The sequence below is a fragment of the Arvicanthis niloticus genome, chromosome X (genome assembly GCF_011762505.2).
Source record: "Arvicanthis niloticus isolate mArvNil1 chromosome X, mArvNil1.pat.X, whole genome shotgun sequence".
Taxonomy (NCBI): Eukaryota; Metazoa; Chordata; class Mammalia; order Rodentia; family Muridae; genus Arvicanthis; species Arvicanthis niloticus.
In genome coordinates this window covers 36,849,917-36,863,960 of record NC_047679.1, presented here as the reverse complement: position 1 = coordinate 36,863,960, position 14,044 = coordinate 36,849,917, and positions in this window count along the sequence as shown.

The following is a 14,044-nucleotide window of genomic DNA, read 5'->3' as shown; positions in this document are numbered from 1 at the left end:
ATATTGCTTAATACAAAGAGTTTCTATCTCATAAGCATTAACCTTATTTTAATCAATTATCTTAATTAAATACATAAACTGGAGAACACATGTTAATGATAAGTGGAGAAGATTTGGACAAGTTTCTGATTGGTACAGGACAGAATAGGTCATTACACCTTAAAATTGTCTGAAGAAGGAAGCTACAAGATGACTATTTTGCTTGACAGCAAGATACCAGGCCATTGAGGTTTAGTTTTCTTAACCTTAATGGACTCAATTCCCCAATAAAAGGACATAGACTAACAGACTAGATACATAAACAGGACCAAGCATTTTGGTGCATACAGGAAACACACCTCAGTGACAAAGATAGATACTACCTCAGAGGAAGAGGATGGAAAAAAAATTCCAAACAAATGGTCCCAAAAAACCAAGCTGGAGTAGTCAATCTAATGAATAAAATCAACTTTCAACCAAAATTCAACAAAAAAGAGAAAGAAAGAAAGAAAGAAAGAAAGAAAGAAAGAAAGAAAGAAAGAAAGGAAGGAAGGAAGGAAGGAAGGACACTTCATACTCATCAAAGAAAAAAATTTACCAAGATGAATTCTCAATTATAAACATCTATGCTCCAAATGCAAGGGAACCCACATTGCTAAAAGAAACTTTACTAAAGCTCAAAGCACACATTGCACCTCACACAATACTAGTGGAGGATTTCAACACCCCACTCTCATGAATAAACAGATCATGGAAACAGACACTAATCAGAGACACAGTGAAACTAACAGAAGTTATGAACCAAATGGATTTAACAGATATCTACAGAACATTTCATCCTAAAACAAAAGAATATACCTTTTTCTCAGCATCTCACAGTATCTTATCCAAAATTGTCCAGATAATTGGTCACAAAACAGGCTTCAACAGATACAAGAAGATTAAAATAGTCCCATGCATCCTGACAGATCACCACAGACTAAGGCTGGTCTTCAAAAATAACACAAATAACAGACAGCCCACATACACATGGAAGCTGAACAATGCTCTACTCAATGATGATAACTTGGTCAAGGAAGAAATAAAGATAGAAATTAAAGGCTCTTTAATGTAATGAAAATGAAGGCACATACCAAAACTTGTGGGACACAATGAACATAATGCTAAGAGGAAAACTCATAGCTCTAAGTGCCTCCAAAAAGAAACTGGAGAGAGCAGACACTAGCAGCTTAACAGCACATCTGAAAGCTCTAGAACAAAAAAAAAAAAAAAAAAAGAAAATACACCCAAAGGAGTATACTGAAGAATATAATCAAATTCAGGGCTGAAATCAACCAAGTAGAAACAAAAACAACTATACAAAGAGTCAACACCGCCAGAAACTGGTTCTTTGAGAAAATCAACAAGATTGACAAACTCATTGCCAGATTAACCAAAGGGCACAGAGACAGTATCCAAATTACAAAATCAGAACTGAAAAGAGAGTGATAACAACAGAAACCAAGGAAATTTAAAAAAAAATCATAAGTAAGGCCTCAGGTCCCATTTCTGGGGTTAATACTGTGTGAGTGGCAGAACTGAGGTCTAGTCCTGTGCTTCCTGGTGTTGCTCAACTAAGTTCTGAAAGGGATTGGTGTTTGCTGGTATGAAACTGAGTGCTCCATAAGCCTGTTTTGGCTTGTGTTGGTTCTGGGCCTGGAGCTGGCCCCTGTTCCTGTTTCCCTGATTATGGAAAAGGGTGTTTCCTTTTGTGTCTCTTTTGGACCTACATTCATTAGCCCAATGCCTTCGTTTGCAAAGTGGGCAGAGCCCAGGCTGTTTTCTGGGCTGTCTCTGGGTTAACTCATTTTCTGCCTTGCAATCTCTTGCAAAGTGTCTAGGCTTGCCACATATAAAACAGGCCTTTTGGTTTCTACTAGCCAAAAAAAAAAAAAAAAAAAAAAAAAAAAAAACTCTTACTGATTGTCCTTGCCACCATAGCTAAGCCCTGTTGGTAGGAGGGACCTATGTCAGAACAGAGTTTGATATACCCTGTAAGGTCTGTCTTTTTCCTGTAGGGTCTAATGGCCACTTGGCAGGCAGGATTGGCATTTTCATATGCAAATTGTTTCACATAATCTACACCTGCCTCTGCATTACCAAAAATCCTCCCTGCTGTTGTCATTAATCGATGAACAAAGTCAGAAAATCATTCATCAGGCTCTTGCCTGACTGTTGTTAAAGATGTACCAGGGTCTCCCTTTACTGGAAGTTTACGCCAAGCCTTCATGGCTGCATTTTGAATTTGAGCAAATAAGCCTGGGTCATATTGCATCTGGTTATCATTAGAAGCAAATCGCCCTTCTCCTACTAAGGCATCAAAGGAGCAACCATTGCCTGCCTGAATGTTTCTCCTAGCTGTTTCTTTACAATTCTCATGATACTCTGATTTCCAAATAAAAGAGTCACCACCACTAAGAACTGCTCTCACTACCATATTCCAATCACTAGGAGTCAACCACTCCTCTGCAGCAATCTCTAAAATTGCAAGAGTAAAGGGAGCAGTGGCACCGTATTATGATACTGCATTTTTAATTCCTTAATAATTTGAAAATTGAATCCTGTATGATGTCTCCAAGCAACCCCTTGATCGTCTCTGGTCTCTGATACAGGGAAAGCCTCAATCTCTCCCTTCTCTGGATGATCTGTGGCTAATCTTAAGCTAGGTGATAGGGACTGCCTTTGGACTCCTGGTTGAGGAACACAAGGAGCTGGGGGATTTTTGCAGTTTACCTCTCAAGACATCTTCTCTGTCTTTAATTTTTGTAGCTGATTAATTAAGTCCTGATACTCTTTTTCTAACTCTATTTGTTGTTTAAGAACAGATATTTTTTCCTGTAACTCCCATCTGGGATCTATAACTGCAATCTTCATTGCAGGAGCACTTGGAGGCGGAGGCATGTAGGAAGGGGGTCTTCCGGAAAAGGGCCATTCAGGGTTGTAATGTTCGGCTGCCTCTTCTTCTAGGTCAGCACAATCTGGCTCTAACAAATTGTCATTAACCTTTGGCTGTATTTTAGATTCTAATTTCGGAAAAATATGTTTCTTTTTATTTTGTACATGAAAAATAGCATTCAAACAACGAAACAAAAGCAGACAATTAACACATGTGAGTAGTAAACAACAAAACAAGAACAGAGAGTTGAGTTCAGGCTGACTTATTTCTTGCCTCATTTTCATTAACATGACTTACCTTTCTCGATGCTGCAGATTCCTGCTGTGATCACCTTCTTTTCACTTCTGAATTTTTGGCAGATCCTTCTTCCAGTAACTTCCCTCACTGAGTCTCTTGTTCTTGTTGCTCCATGTTGGGTGCCAAAAATGTCAAAAACCGCACTACCCCACGTTTGGGGACCAAAATGTCTCGGACCAGCTCTGTCAATGTTGGAACAAGCACTGCCAAAAGCCTTGGGAACTAAGTTGTTAGAGCCTGCACTGCACCAAAGCTGCTCTAGTCTGAGAGTCAGGGTTCAGCAAGTGAGGACAGACATAAAGAACAGAGACCAGACAGAGTATGATTCAACCCTGTTTATTCTTCAGTCTCTCTTCCTAGTCCAAGTCCCAAGTCTTGAGTTCCTAGTCCCTAGTTCCTAGCACCTAATCCTAGTTCCAGTTGCTAGTCTCTTTCCCAGTTCCAAGTTCTTACTCCAAGTGCTAAGTGCCTAATCCCTAGTGCCTAATATTTAATAATAATCTCTTTTGTCTGCCTTTCACCTTTATATGTCTCACTTCTAAGCCACACCTTTAAGTCTTTAAGTCATGCCCTTAGGTCTTGTCTCTAAATCTGATCTCTAAGTCACGCCCTTAAGTCACACACCTTTAAGTCTCACACACCCAAGGGAAAATCCTGGGTATCTAAAACAAGATGTTATCAGAGTGTGCTCAGCTGTTGTAGGCTATTGTAATCAAGTCTCTTGTCAGGGTATATGGCTCAAGATGGCTGCAAGGATGATAGCCACCTTCTGTCAGCTCCCAACAAGATCCTAGGTCTTTTATAATGTTTGAATGCATGTAACACAAAAGAGCACCTGACTATTGTAAACATAGTCATTATCAAGAGTGGGGGAGAAAAGGAAAACTTTAGAAAAATTGTTTTCTCAGTGTTACTATGTAGGGCCATGAAAGGGGTCTTGGTTTTGGTGGAAGCACTGGCTGGAAAGCCTGGAGACCCAACAGGTATCCATTGCTGTAAGGGACAGGCATCTATTCCTCTGTGCTCCCAGAATCCAGGCTCCTAACATGTGGCATGGAAATCCATTGACCTGCATTTTTCAGTCAAGTTCAGGGCAATGCAGCCCTGCCCAAAGAGCACAGGTAGAGGGCATGACCAGAAGCCTCAGGCCCTAGAAAGATTTACATACTAATGAGATGCCTGAAGGCCAGAAGGCAGAGCCAATTAAGTATTCTTCTCCAGCCCCTCCCCCCTCTCTCCCTCTCTATTTAACTCAGGTTTTCCCTGATTTTCATGGGGGTGCACATCCAGATTCAACCATCATCAGTCATGCCAATAAAGCCATTTTGGAAACCCATGGACTTTCTCAAGTCATTAGGGCCATGCCATGAAGAACCCTGAAAATGCCTTTAATGAGCCGCTGTAGCCATAGCCACCATGCCTAAATTTCTGCCAGAAGGAACTGTCAGCATTTCCAGCCACATTACTATGCCACATTAAGGAAGAATACAAATTGGGCATTCAGAAGAGAGAAGGCTCAGTGTTGGGGTTTTGAAGGGAAGAGCATGAATGTAGTGGAGTACCAATTTATGAGGATATCTCTGCTTTCACAGTAGGCCTATTGGTCTGCGGAGTGCTTATATGGCAAGAGATTCATTATCTATTCCTTGAGAGTTTAGATATTCATAGTATTGAAACATAAACTCCTACTACATGTTTTATATACCACCAAAGAAAGTGTTATTACTGCACCAGGGAATCATTAAATTTCTTCTTGCAAAACTCAATTTCTTGTGGGTTTTTTTGCCTTATTTATGCAACCCTATTCACATCTACATTAAAAATCTTATTACATTTTGTTATGCCAAGATCAGTTGATATCACTCAGAACCCTGCTGTTTTCTAAAAGGAAACATAAGGGCAATGGATCTGGAGGAGAGAGTAGGTGGAGAAAATTAGCAGGGGGGAGAGAAGAGAAACAGTGGTTGGGATGGATTTTATGCGTGAAAAAAAAATTAACAAAAGAGTATTCTTAGTTCTACCCAACATCCCTATGCTAAGAAGAGTTTGGTTCCTTCCTGGAAAGCTTTCAGTTTGCAAGATGTTTGCAACACAGAAATATGTGTGTGTGTGTGTGTGTGTGTACATAGGTGTGATCAACACAGGTGTGTTGAAGCACCTGTGCATACATGTAGAAGCTGAAACAGGATATTAAATGACTTGCTCTGTCACTCTCTTCTTTAATTTCTTGAGACAGTATCTCTTACTGAATGTGAAGCTATGCTTACAACAAATCTGAGTGATCTAACTGCTTTCACCTCCCACACTGCTGCTATTATAAATCTGCATGACCACATCCACCTTTTTATGAGGGTACTAGGATCTGAATGCAATTCTTCATGCTTGGGAAGCAAACACAATTACACACTGAGCCAGTTCTCCAGCTTCCATATCATAATTTTAGTTAGGAACTCCCTTGCTCTAACAACTTACAAAAGTGTTATTAGCCATAAAAGTACAAGATACCCAAGAAATCTGTTTTCATTCTCTTTAAGGGTGTTTTTCCTTGATGAAAAATAAAATATTTGAGAAATGTTTCTTAGCACAAGGACATACAGGCTGAGACTGCTGGAACAGGGCTAGGAAAAGGGGTTAATCTTTTCAAAAGTCTGGCTGGCTCCACCTTTGCTTTTTTTCTCCTAGTCCACCTTTTTAACTGATGATAGAAGCAAGATGAGGCTAGCAAATTTCCTTCCCTGTTGAGCATCTGCCCATTCCCTTACAATTTTGCTCTAATATGCATGGGGACATTCCTTTCTACTGTTTTTATTGTTGAATTATGGCCCTGAATGAACATGCTCAGAAGTATGCTTAGTACAAATTAAGCATAGGCAGTGAGGTTTCCTTTCTAAGGTATCTCTTCCAAGTGAATGGAATAGGTACACACTGCTATAGTAAATGTTTCAACTTATTTTTATTGGCAGAAAGCATGATTTCCTTGAGTGCTGTGCTGTATTACCTGCAGTTAATAAAAATCCTTCACTCTTTGGTCCACTGGTTTTGATGTTTTTGGCTTTGACACTGTATACCAAATGTATTCACTTGCATAAGTATAAGAAAATAAGAAAAATAGAGGGTGATTTTTGTTGAAACATTCAAGTTTTTGGTTTTTTGACTATTGGTAGAGATGGGATAGTTCAATGAAAGACTAAAGTAGCATGTTTTTTAAAACTACAAATATATTTAACAGCCTCCTCTGATGTCTTTATTGAAAATATATTTGACCATATCTGTATGTCCACTGTAGTTAAGAATTACTAAAATCTGAAGTCGAAAAAATCTAATGTGATATAAGACTATATACCATCTCTGTTAAAATGAGTTAGAAGTACTAAGCTCTCTCTCTTTAAAATTAGAGAACATCTTCTAAGCTGTCTCTTTGTCAGGTTTTAACCTTGGCTTCTGTGTATATCTTCACCAAGCCTAGCCACAGAAAGTAAATCAACATATAATTCTCCTACTCATAATATTTTCTTCCACCAATTTAAACCTAGTAATCTCTTTAACCTGTCTTTTGGGTATGAATAGCCATTTATACATTTTATAATCATAATTGGTTTCTGTGCTTTGTGTTTGTAATAAATTGGGTACTGGAGTCATTTTTTTCCATTGTAGCAGTTTCTGAATAAAAGCTGTCTTGAGTGCTTTGTTGTGTGATTTTTTTTTTTCTTAACAAAGGAAAGAAAGCAAAGCATATATCTTATCTAGGCAGATATTTTATCAACTATGGTCACAACAACTCTGTTATTACTGTATCTGGAAAAAATTTTCATTATAGTTATGTAAATGTGTGTTAACAGGTGTGGATTTGTGTTCCAATACATTAAAATAAGTAGGATATCCAGAACCATTACAAAAATAAATTTGAATTAATTCATGTATGCTGAACATAACAATTTGTCTATTATATTGTTGTTCACAGGAAAGACAAAGTAGAGAATAAGGGAAATGTCAGTCACCATGAATAATGATTTAGGTGGTCTCATATTCTCAATTTAGGACAGTTCAAATTTGCTGCAAATAAATTTTAAGTAGTTTTATTCTTGACAGCAATATCATTAAAAATAAAAAATGAGCTGCTTTGATACTTTGAACTCTATTATGTGTTTATTCTAATTCATTATAACAACTTGTGCTCAAAATTATCATGCCTAAAATAATTTCTTGAAAACATTGACTTTTTTTTATAATGAAAACATATAAAACTGAAATGTATTCCTTAATTAGCCTTCTTCAGTCCTTGGTGTTTGTTCCATTCCTGGTGAATCTAGACAAAAGTTTCTATCACATAGCTTAACAAACATTTTCCCCATTTCCACCTATATCACCAGAAAAAAAAATGCTCTCCTCACACTATGGAAGACATTTCTCATGAAAATATAATTTGGTATTATTCTTGAAGAAAACGGAGACTTGAATGGAATGATGAGAAAAATACTAAGTGTAATTAGGTGTGCAGTTTTCCTATGTCATCATCCATTTTTATGCACCCCTCACTCATCTTCTTGAGGTTTAATGTGATTTTAGACTTTTAATGCCTCCCTAGACATGGTCTTCCCACAAAAGGAATGTAAGCTGGATACACTCATCATCTTTATTGTATCATTAATCATCTAAAATAAGCTTAAAGATAGAATTAATATTGGTGCTATAGAGTTGTCAATGCCTTACAAAACATTTTAAGAAAACAAATCAAATTTATATTTAATTAGTCATGGTTCTCTAGAGTATCAGAACTTATGGAAAGAACATATAATAAATACATACATATGTATATATGAATATTTAAATGAATATATATAAATGAATATATATTTAATATATATATTTAAATGAATATATATATATTCATTTATATCAATATATATATATATTGGCTCTATTGGAATGACTTACATGCTGCAGTATATCTAATTTAACAATGACTGGCTGTGAACAGAAAGTCAAAAATAATTCTCATTGGTGTGTCCTCCATTTCTGGAATTTAGTTCATTCCAGATGTATTAGAGTTAGCAACCATCAATAGCCACCAAAAATCCATCCCTTCTCAACTTGATACACAATCCTACCTATTTGTCATGATTAATTTTCAAATGAAAAAAATATACAGGTCATAATAACACCTAAACACAATATAACTATCTCATATAGAATTGTAATCACAATATAAATTTAAAATAGGTAGCACCGTCCCTTGGTGAGACATCATTTTAATTTCCCAAACTTAAGTATGCTAACCATTGATATTATGTTAATAATGTTACAACACATAATAAATCTTTTCACATTTGATTCTGAATCACATATACTCTATTTTCCTGTAGTTACTTAAAAGAATTGTCACAAATGCATCAAAAACATGAATATAGTCAATAAAAATACAAAATTTAACTGAGTTTTAGTCTAAAGAAATTAATTTATATCTGTCTTATTTTGTAAACTTAGAGTATATAAATACATCATCTAGAAATCATCTTAAAATTGGATTGTGAGAAAGTAGACAAATATATGAGAATAAAACCTTAGAATTTACTAAAAATTTAGAATTTACTTTCTAATTAAATGCTTAGAGAAAATTGAAAAATACCTTCAGCACTGTAATTATTTAATAATTTTTCTTTTATCACAGGGAAATAATATGCTTAGAATAAGCTTACTTGTCAAATATGAACAATAATTACTTTAGAAGAATTCACCATAATTAGCAAGTTGTCTTAAATTGTATCAAAGAGAATGATATTATCATCTATTTTAAACTGTACATACAGAAGGATATGAAAGGCTCCTTATTCAGATCCTAAAGATAGCATGGTAGCATGGTGATATTTATTGTGCAGACAATTTTTAGACAGAGTTATGAACAAAATATGACAATTGCATTTTACAGATAGATAATTGTGATGACCTTTAGTTCCTGCATTATTCCCTATTATAAAAAATAGAATCTTTACTCACAAATGACATCTTGACTATAGTTTCCCCTCCCTCTATTTCTCCTAGTTGCTCCCATGTCTCCTACCCTCTGGATCCACTCCCTTTCTGTCTTTTATTAGAAAAGAACTACATTCTGAGAGATGACAACCAAACATAACAAAATAAAATATAATAAGATAAGGCAAGAACTTAACATTCAGCTTAGCATTTCTATGGTACTAGACTATGTGAATAAGTGGGTCTCTGATTGTTATGCCTAGTCTTGGGGATCTTTTCCTTCTGTTGGGTTGCCATGTGCAGCCTAAATGCAATGGATTTCTTCAAGATTCATTTATTTCATTTAATGGGATATTCTTTGGAGATTTTCTTTATGTCATTCAGAGCTTTGATACTTTTTTTTTTACTGTGAACTCCTATAACTGATAATTCAGTTACTTAATTGTGTCTATAAAAAGCAAGCACAATTTAGGCAACATTTGACTCTCTCTCTCTCTCTCTCTCTCTCTCTCTGTGTGTGTGTGTGTGTGTGCCTGTGTGTCTTTGTGTGTGTGTGTGTGTGTGTGTGTGTATAAATAGGAATTATTTCCTTCCTTGATTCTCAACAAATTACACACATAATAATAGTACAGAAAGGCTAATAGTTACACAATATAATCACTGTAGTACTCTGAACACTACTTTCAAAATCAAGGACTAAAGATAATTTTTCTCAAAAATTATGGAAGATATATAATTGATATTTGTTTAGTTACTTCTCATATGCACCAAAGTTGCAGATTCCCAGTTCAGAAAATGTTCCGAATAAAGCTCAATCTTTATGTAAAATGACCATATACAATGTAAGAAAGATAAAATAATTTTGCAATGTTGAGGCAAGCATCATTAACAAGTAGGATAGTGCAATCAATTATCTCTCAAATATATGGAAATTCACTTTGTGATCCTGCTTAGCAAAATTTGTAAGGTTCTTCACAGATATTTGTAGAATATTTATTCAATTATTGAAAATTATTGAAAAATCATGGTTTTCATCCATATCAAGAATAGTTTTCTTAAGCTGCTTACCCCATTAAGAGAAATCCAACTCAGTACAGTAAAATTTTACTTTGAAAAACCTCTTAAAAAATACAATGGCTTTATTTTGGAAACAGTGGCTTTATTTTAAAAAATGTAAGAAAACTATTATCTAGACCTAAAAATTTTTCTACCTTCTAAAAAATACTCTAAAAACTGAGTTTGTGGCACTTTCATTGTAATCTTAGCACTAAGGAGGAGGAGGCAGTGAGATCTCTGTGATTTCAAGTCCAAGCTTCTCTAAATACTGAATATCAGGCCAGCCAGAGAATACCATAAAAATCTTATACCATGTCATTTGGAAATAGTAACTAGTTATATATGTCAATATTTCTCCATAAAGAGTACACTAAGGTAGCCTTTTCCTACTGGGTATAATTGGAAGGAAATTTATATTCAATAATTATTAAGAGCATCATTAGTTTATTCGTTATTTTCTGTAGAAACCAACCTGCATTGGGAATTACATTTCTTTTCCTAGGAGTATTTTCATAGTATCTTTTACATAGTGACATTGTTGGTTAATACAGAGTCTATGACTGAACAATTTTTGCTGTCATTGTACTCAGGTTAACCAATGCTGTTAGCAGACAGTGAGGGCAAGAATATGGAATATTTACAAAAAGTGTGTGTGTGTGTGTGTGTGTGTGTGTGTGCGTGTGTGTGTGTCGGAGGGGGTTATGTTCTTGTTACAGAAAAATATTTATGGCTATCCAAATTGCTTCCAGAAAGAAATGGCACTTAAGCTGAAACCTGAAAAAAATATTAGAAATGGATATATTTGCTGTCACTGTCCAATTTGTGGGAGATGGACGCCGACTTGGTAAAAACACTACAGGAGAGAGAAAAGTACTAAGATATCAGCTCTCCCTGGAAACTGCTTTCATTTAAAGAGACCTGATTTATTTAAAGCTTCGTCTTCTTTCCTTGGTCCAGTGCCTGCATTTAGTGATGAAACAAAGGAGAAATAGAAAAATTAAACCATCTTTTCCCCAAATAGACAACCCTAAAGGGTCAATCTAGCTTAAGATTTTAGCTGAAGCCCTTGCTCATTCTGAATCACTGTTCAGTACCTTTAGTCAAATCTTGGATTTAGTTTGCCTTCTTTAAAATGAACTGATTTCTCCAGAATATTTCCTTTTTTTGTTGTTTTTTGTTTGTTTGTTTGTTTGTTTGTTTTTTGTTTTTTTCGAGACAGGGTTTCTCTGTATAGCCCTGGCTGTCCTGGAACTCACTCTGTAGACCAGGCTGGCCTCGAACTCAGAAAGCCACCTGCCTCTGCCTCCCAAGTGCTGGGATTAAAGGCATGAGCCACCACCTCCCAGCTCCAAAATATTTCCTGTACCATCTTGCTAACCTCTCCAGCTCCTTTCTGTCCTCAATAATTTCTTATTCCAAATTTGTCATCCCTTGTGGCCTTCTTAGTACCTTTTCTATACCTGGTTTTTCATCATCACTTGCTCTTGTGTTTTTCTTCTGCCTTCAATGTTCTCCATATGTTGTTTACCTTTTCCATCATTATGAGCCTTTGAATTATTCTTCAGAGAAGGATTATCTCAAAACTTCAAGCCTAAAACAACTTCCCTCATGACACACATTCAGAGCTTCAGTTATATCTTGTCATACTGATCATACCTCAAGTTTCCTCTTTCTTTTTGGGGGGTAATTTTATTTATTTACATTTCAAATGTTATCCCCCTTCCCAGTTTCCCCTCTGCTAACCCCCTATACTATCCCCCTGCTTCTATGAGAGTGCTGCTCCCCACTCCCATCACACCTCCACAGCAAGCCTCCACAGGACCAAGAGCATCCCATCACACTGATGTCAGATAAGGCAATCCTCTTTTACATATGCAGCTGGACCCATGGGTCCCTCCGTGTGTACTCTTTGATTGGTGGTTTAGACCCAGGGTGCTCTGAGGAGTCTGATTGATTGATATTGTTCTTCCTATGGGGACACAAACCCATCCAGCTCCTTCAGTCCTTTCTCTAACTCCTCTATTGGGGTCTCCATGCTCATCTCGATGCTTGGCAGCAAGCATCTGCATCTGTATTGGTCAGGAGCTCGCAGAGCCTTTCAGGAGACAGCTATACCAGGCTCCTTTCAGCAAGCATTTCTTGCCATCAGCAATAGTGTTTGGGTTTGGTGTCTGCAAATGGGATGAATCCCTAGGTGGGGCAGTCTATGCATGGCCTTTCTTTCAGTCTCTCTCTGCTCCACTCTTTCTCCCTGCATTTCCTTTAAATAGGAGCAATTCTGGCTTAGTATTTTTGAGATAGATGAGTGGCCCCCGTCAGTCAAACGAAGACCAGACCTAACCACTGGATATGGTCTCTACAGGTTCTATCTCCCCTTTGTTGGGTACTTTGGTTAATGTCATTCCTGTTGGGTCCTAGGAACCTCTTGCTTCCCTGGCATCTGGGACTTTATAGTGGCTGCCTGCAGTTCCCCATCCCCTACTGTTACACAACTACTTTCAGTTGCTGGACACTCTGTACTTCTCCCCATCTCTTCCTACACCTGATCTTGCCCCCCCCCCCCCATTTCTGTCCTCCTTCACTCTTCCTCCCAGATCTCCCCCTCCCTCTACTTCCCATGTATGGGGCAGTGGGTTGTGAGAGGCAGGTGGGTGCCTGGTCGAGCACAGGTCTCTAACCCAGACCCTAATCAGACTGCAGGTGTTCAGCTCTGCTCCTGGGCCCTGGTTCCTTTCATTTAGCTTCAACCCTCCACAGCCCCTCCCACAGAGAGGTTTAAGGTCATCATCAGTCATGAGGAACAGTGTCTCAGGCTCTCCCACATGTAGATGAGGTATCTCAAAGCTCTCAGACCAAGCCAATAGGGGTTATCTGCTTCCTGACTCTGACCCACTGCAAAACTGTATAAAAGAGCCCTATTCGGGAGAAATAAAGATGTGTGAGGATCATCCCATTGTCCAAGAGTTTCTGTAGCAAGGGTTGTAACACTTGGGAAGAGATCTGCTCTCCTGAAGTGTCTTCAGGACCCTCCCCTTCGTGCTAGCTAGCTGGCTTCTCACCGGCCCAGCCCAAGTAGTTCACCAAAGGGAGACTGGTGCAGAATCTGGAAGTAACTGGGTAGGAACAGCAGAGACGCTGGTGCTGGCGGAGGCAGCAGCAGAGGCAGCAGATGCAATTCCCCCTCCCTGTTCACACTCTATCCCCTTGGCCCAGACCCCCCCGACCCCCCGCATCCGGAAGGGCCAGAGATCTTCGTGGGATGCCCTCTGGAACAGGGATCCACACCCATTATTATTTAGTTCCCTCTTCTAAGTAGGACTGAAACATCCACACTTTGGTCCTCCTTCTTCCTGAGCTTCATATGGTTTGTGAGTTGTATCATGTATCAAGCTTCTTGCCTAATATCCACTTATCAGTGAATCTATACCATGTGTGCTCTTTGTAACTGGGTTACCTCACTCAGGGATGATATTTTCAAGTTCCATCCATTTGCCTGCGAATTTCATGAAGACATTTTTTTTAATGGCTGAGTAGTACTCTGTGGTGAAAACATACCATATTACCTGTATCCATTCCTCTGTTGAGAGGCATCTGTGTTGTTACCAGCTTCTGGCTATTATAAATAATGCTGCTATGAACATAGTGGAGCATGTGTCTTTGATTTGCATTTCCCTGATGATTAAGGATGTTGAACATTTTAGGTATTTCTTGACCATTTGAGATTCTTCAGTTGAGAATTCTTTGTTGAGCTCTGTACCCCATTTTTAAATAGGGTTATTTGGTTCTCTAGAGTCTAACTTTTTGAGT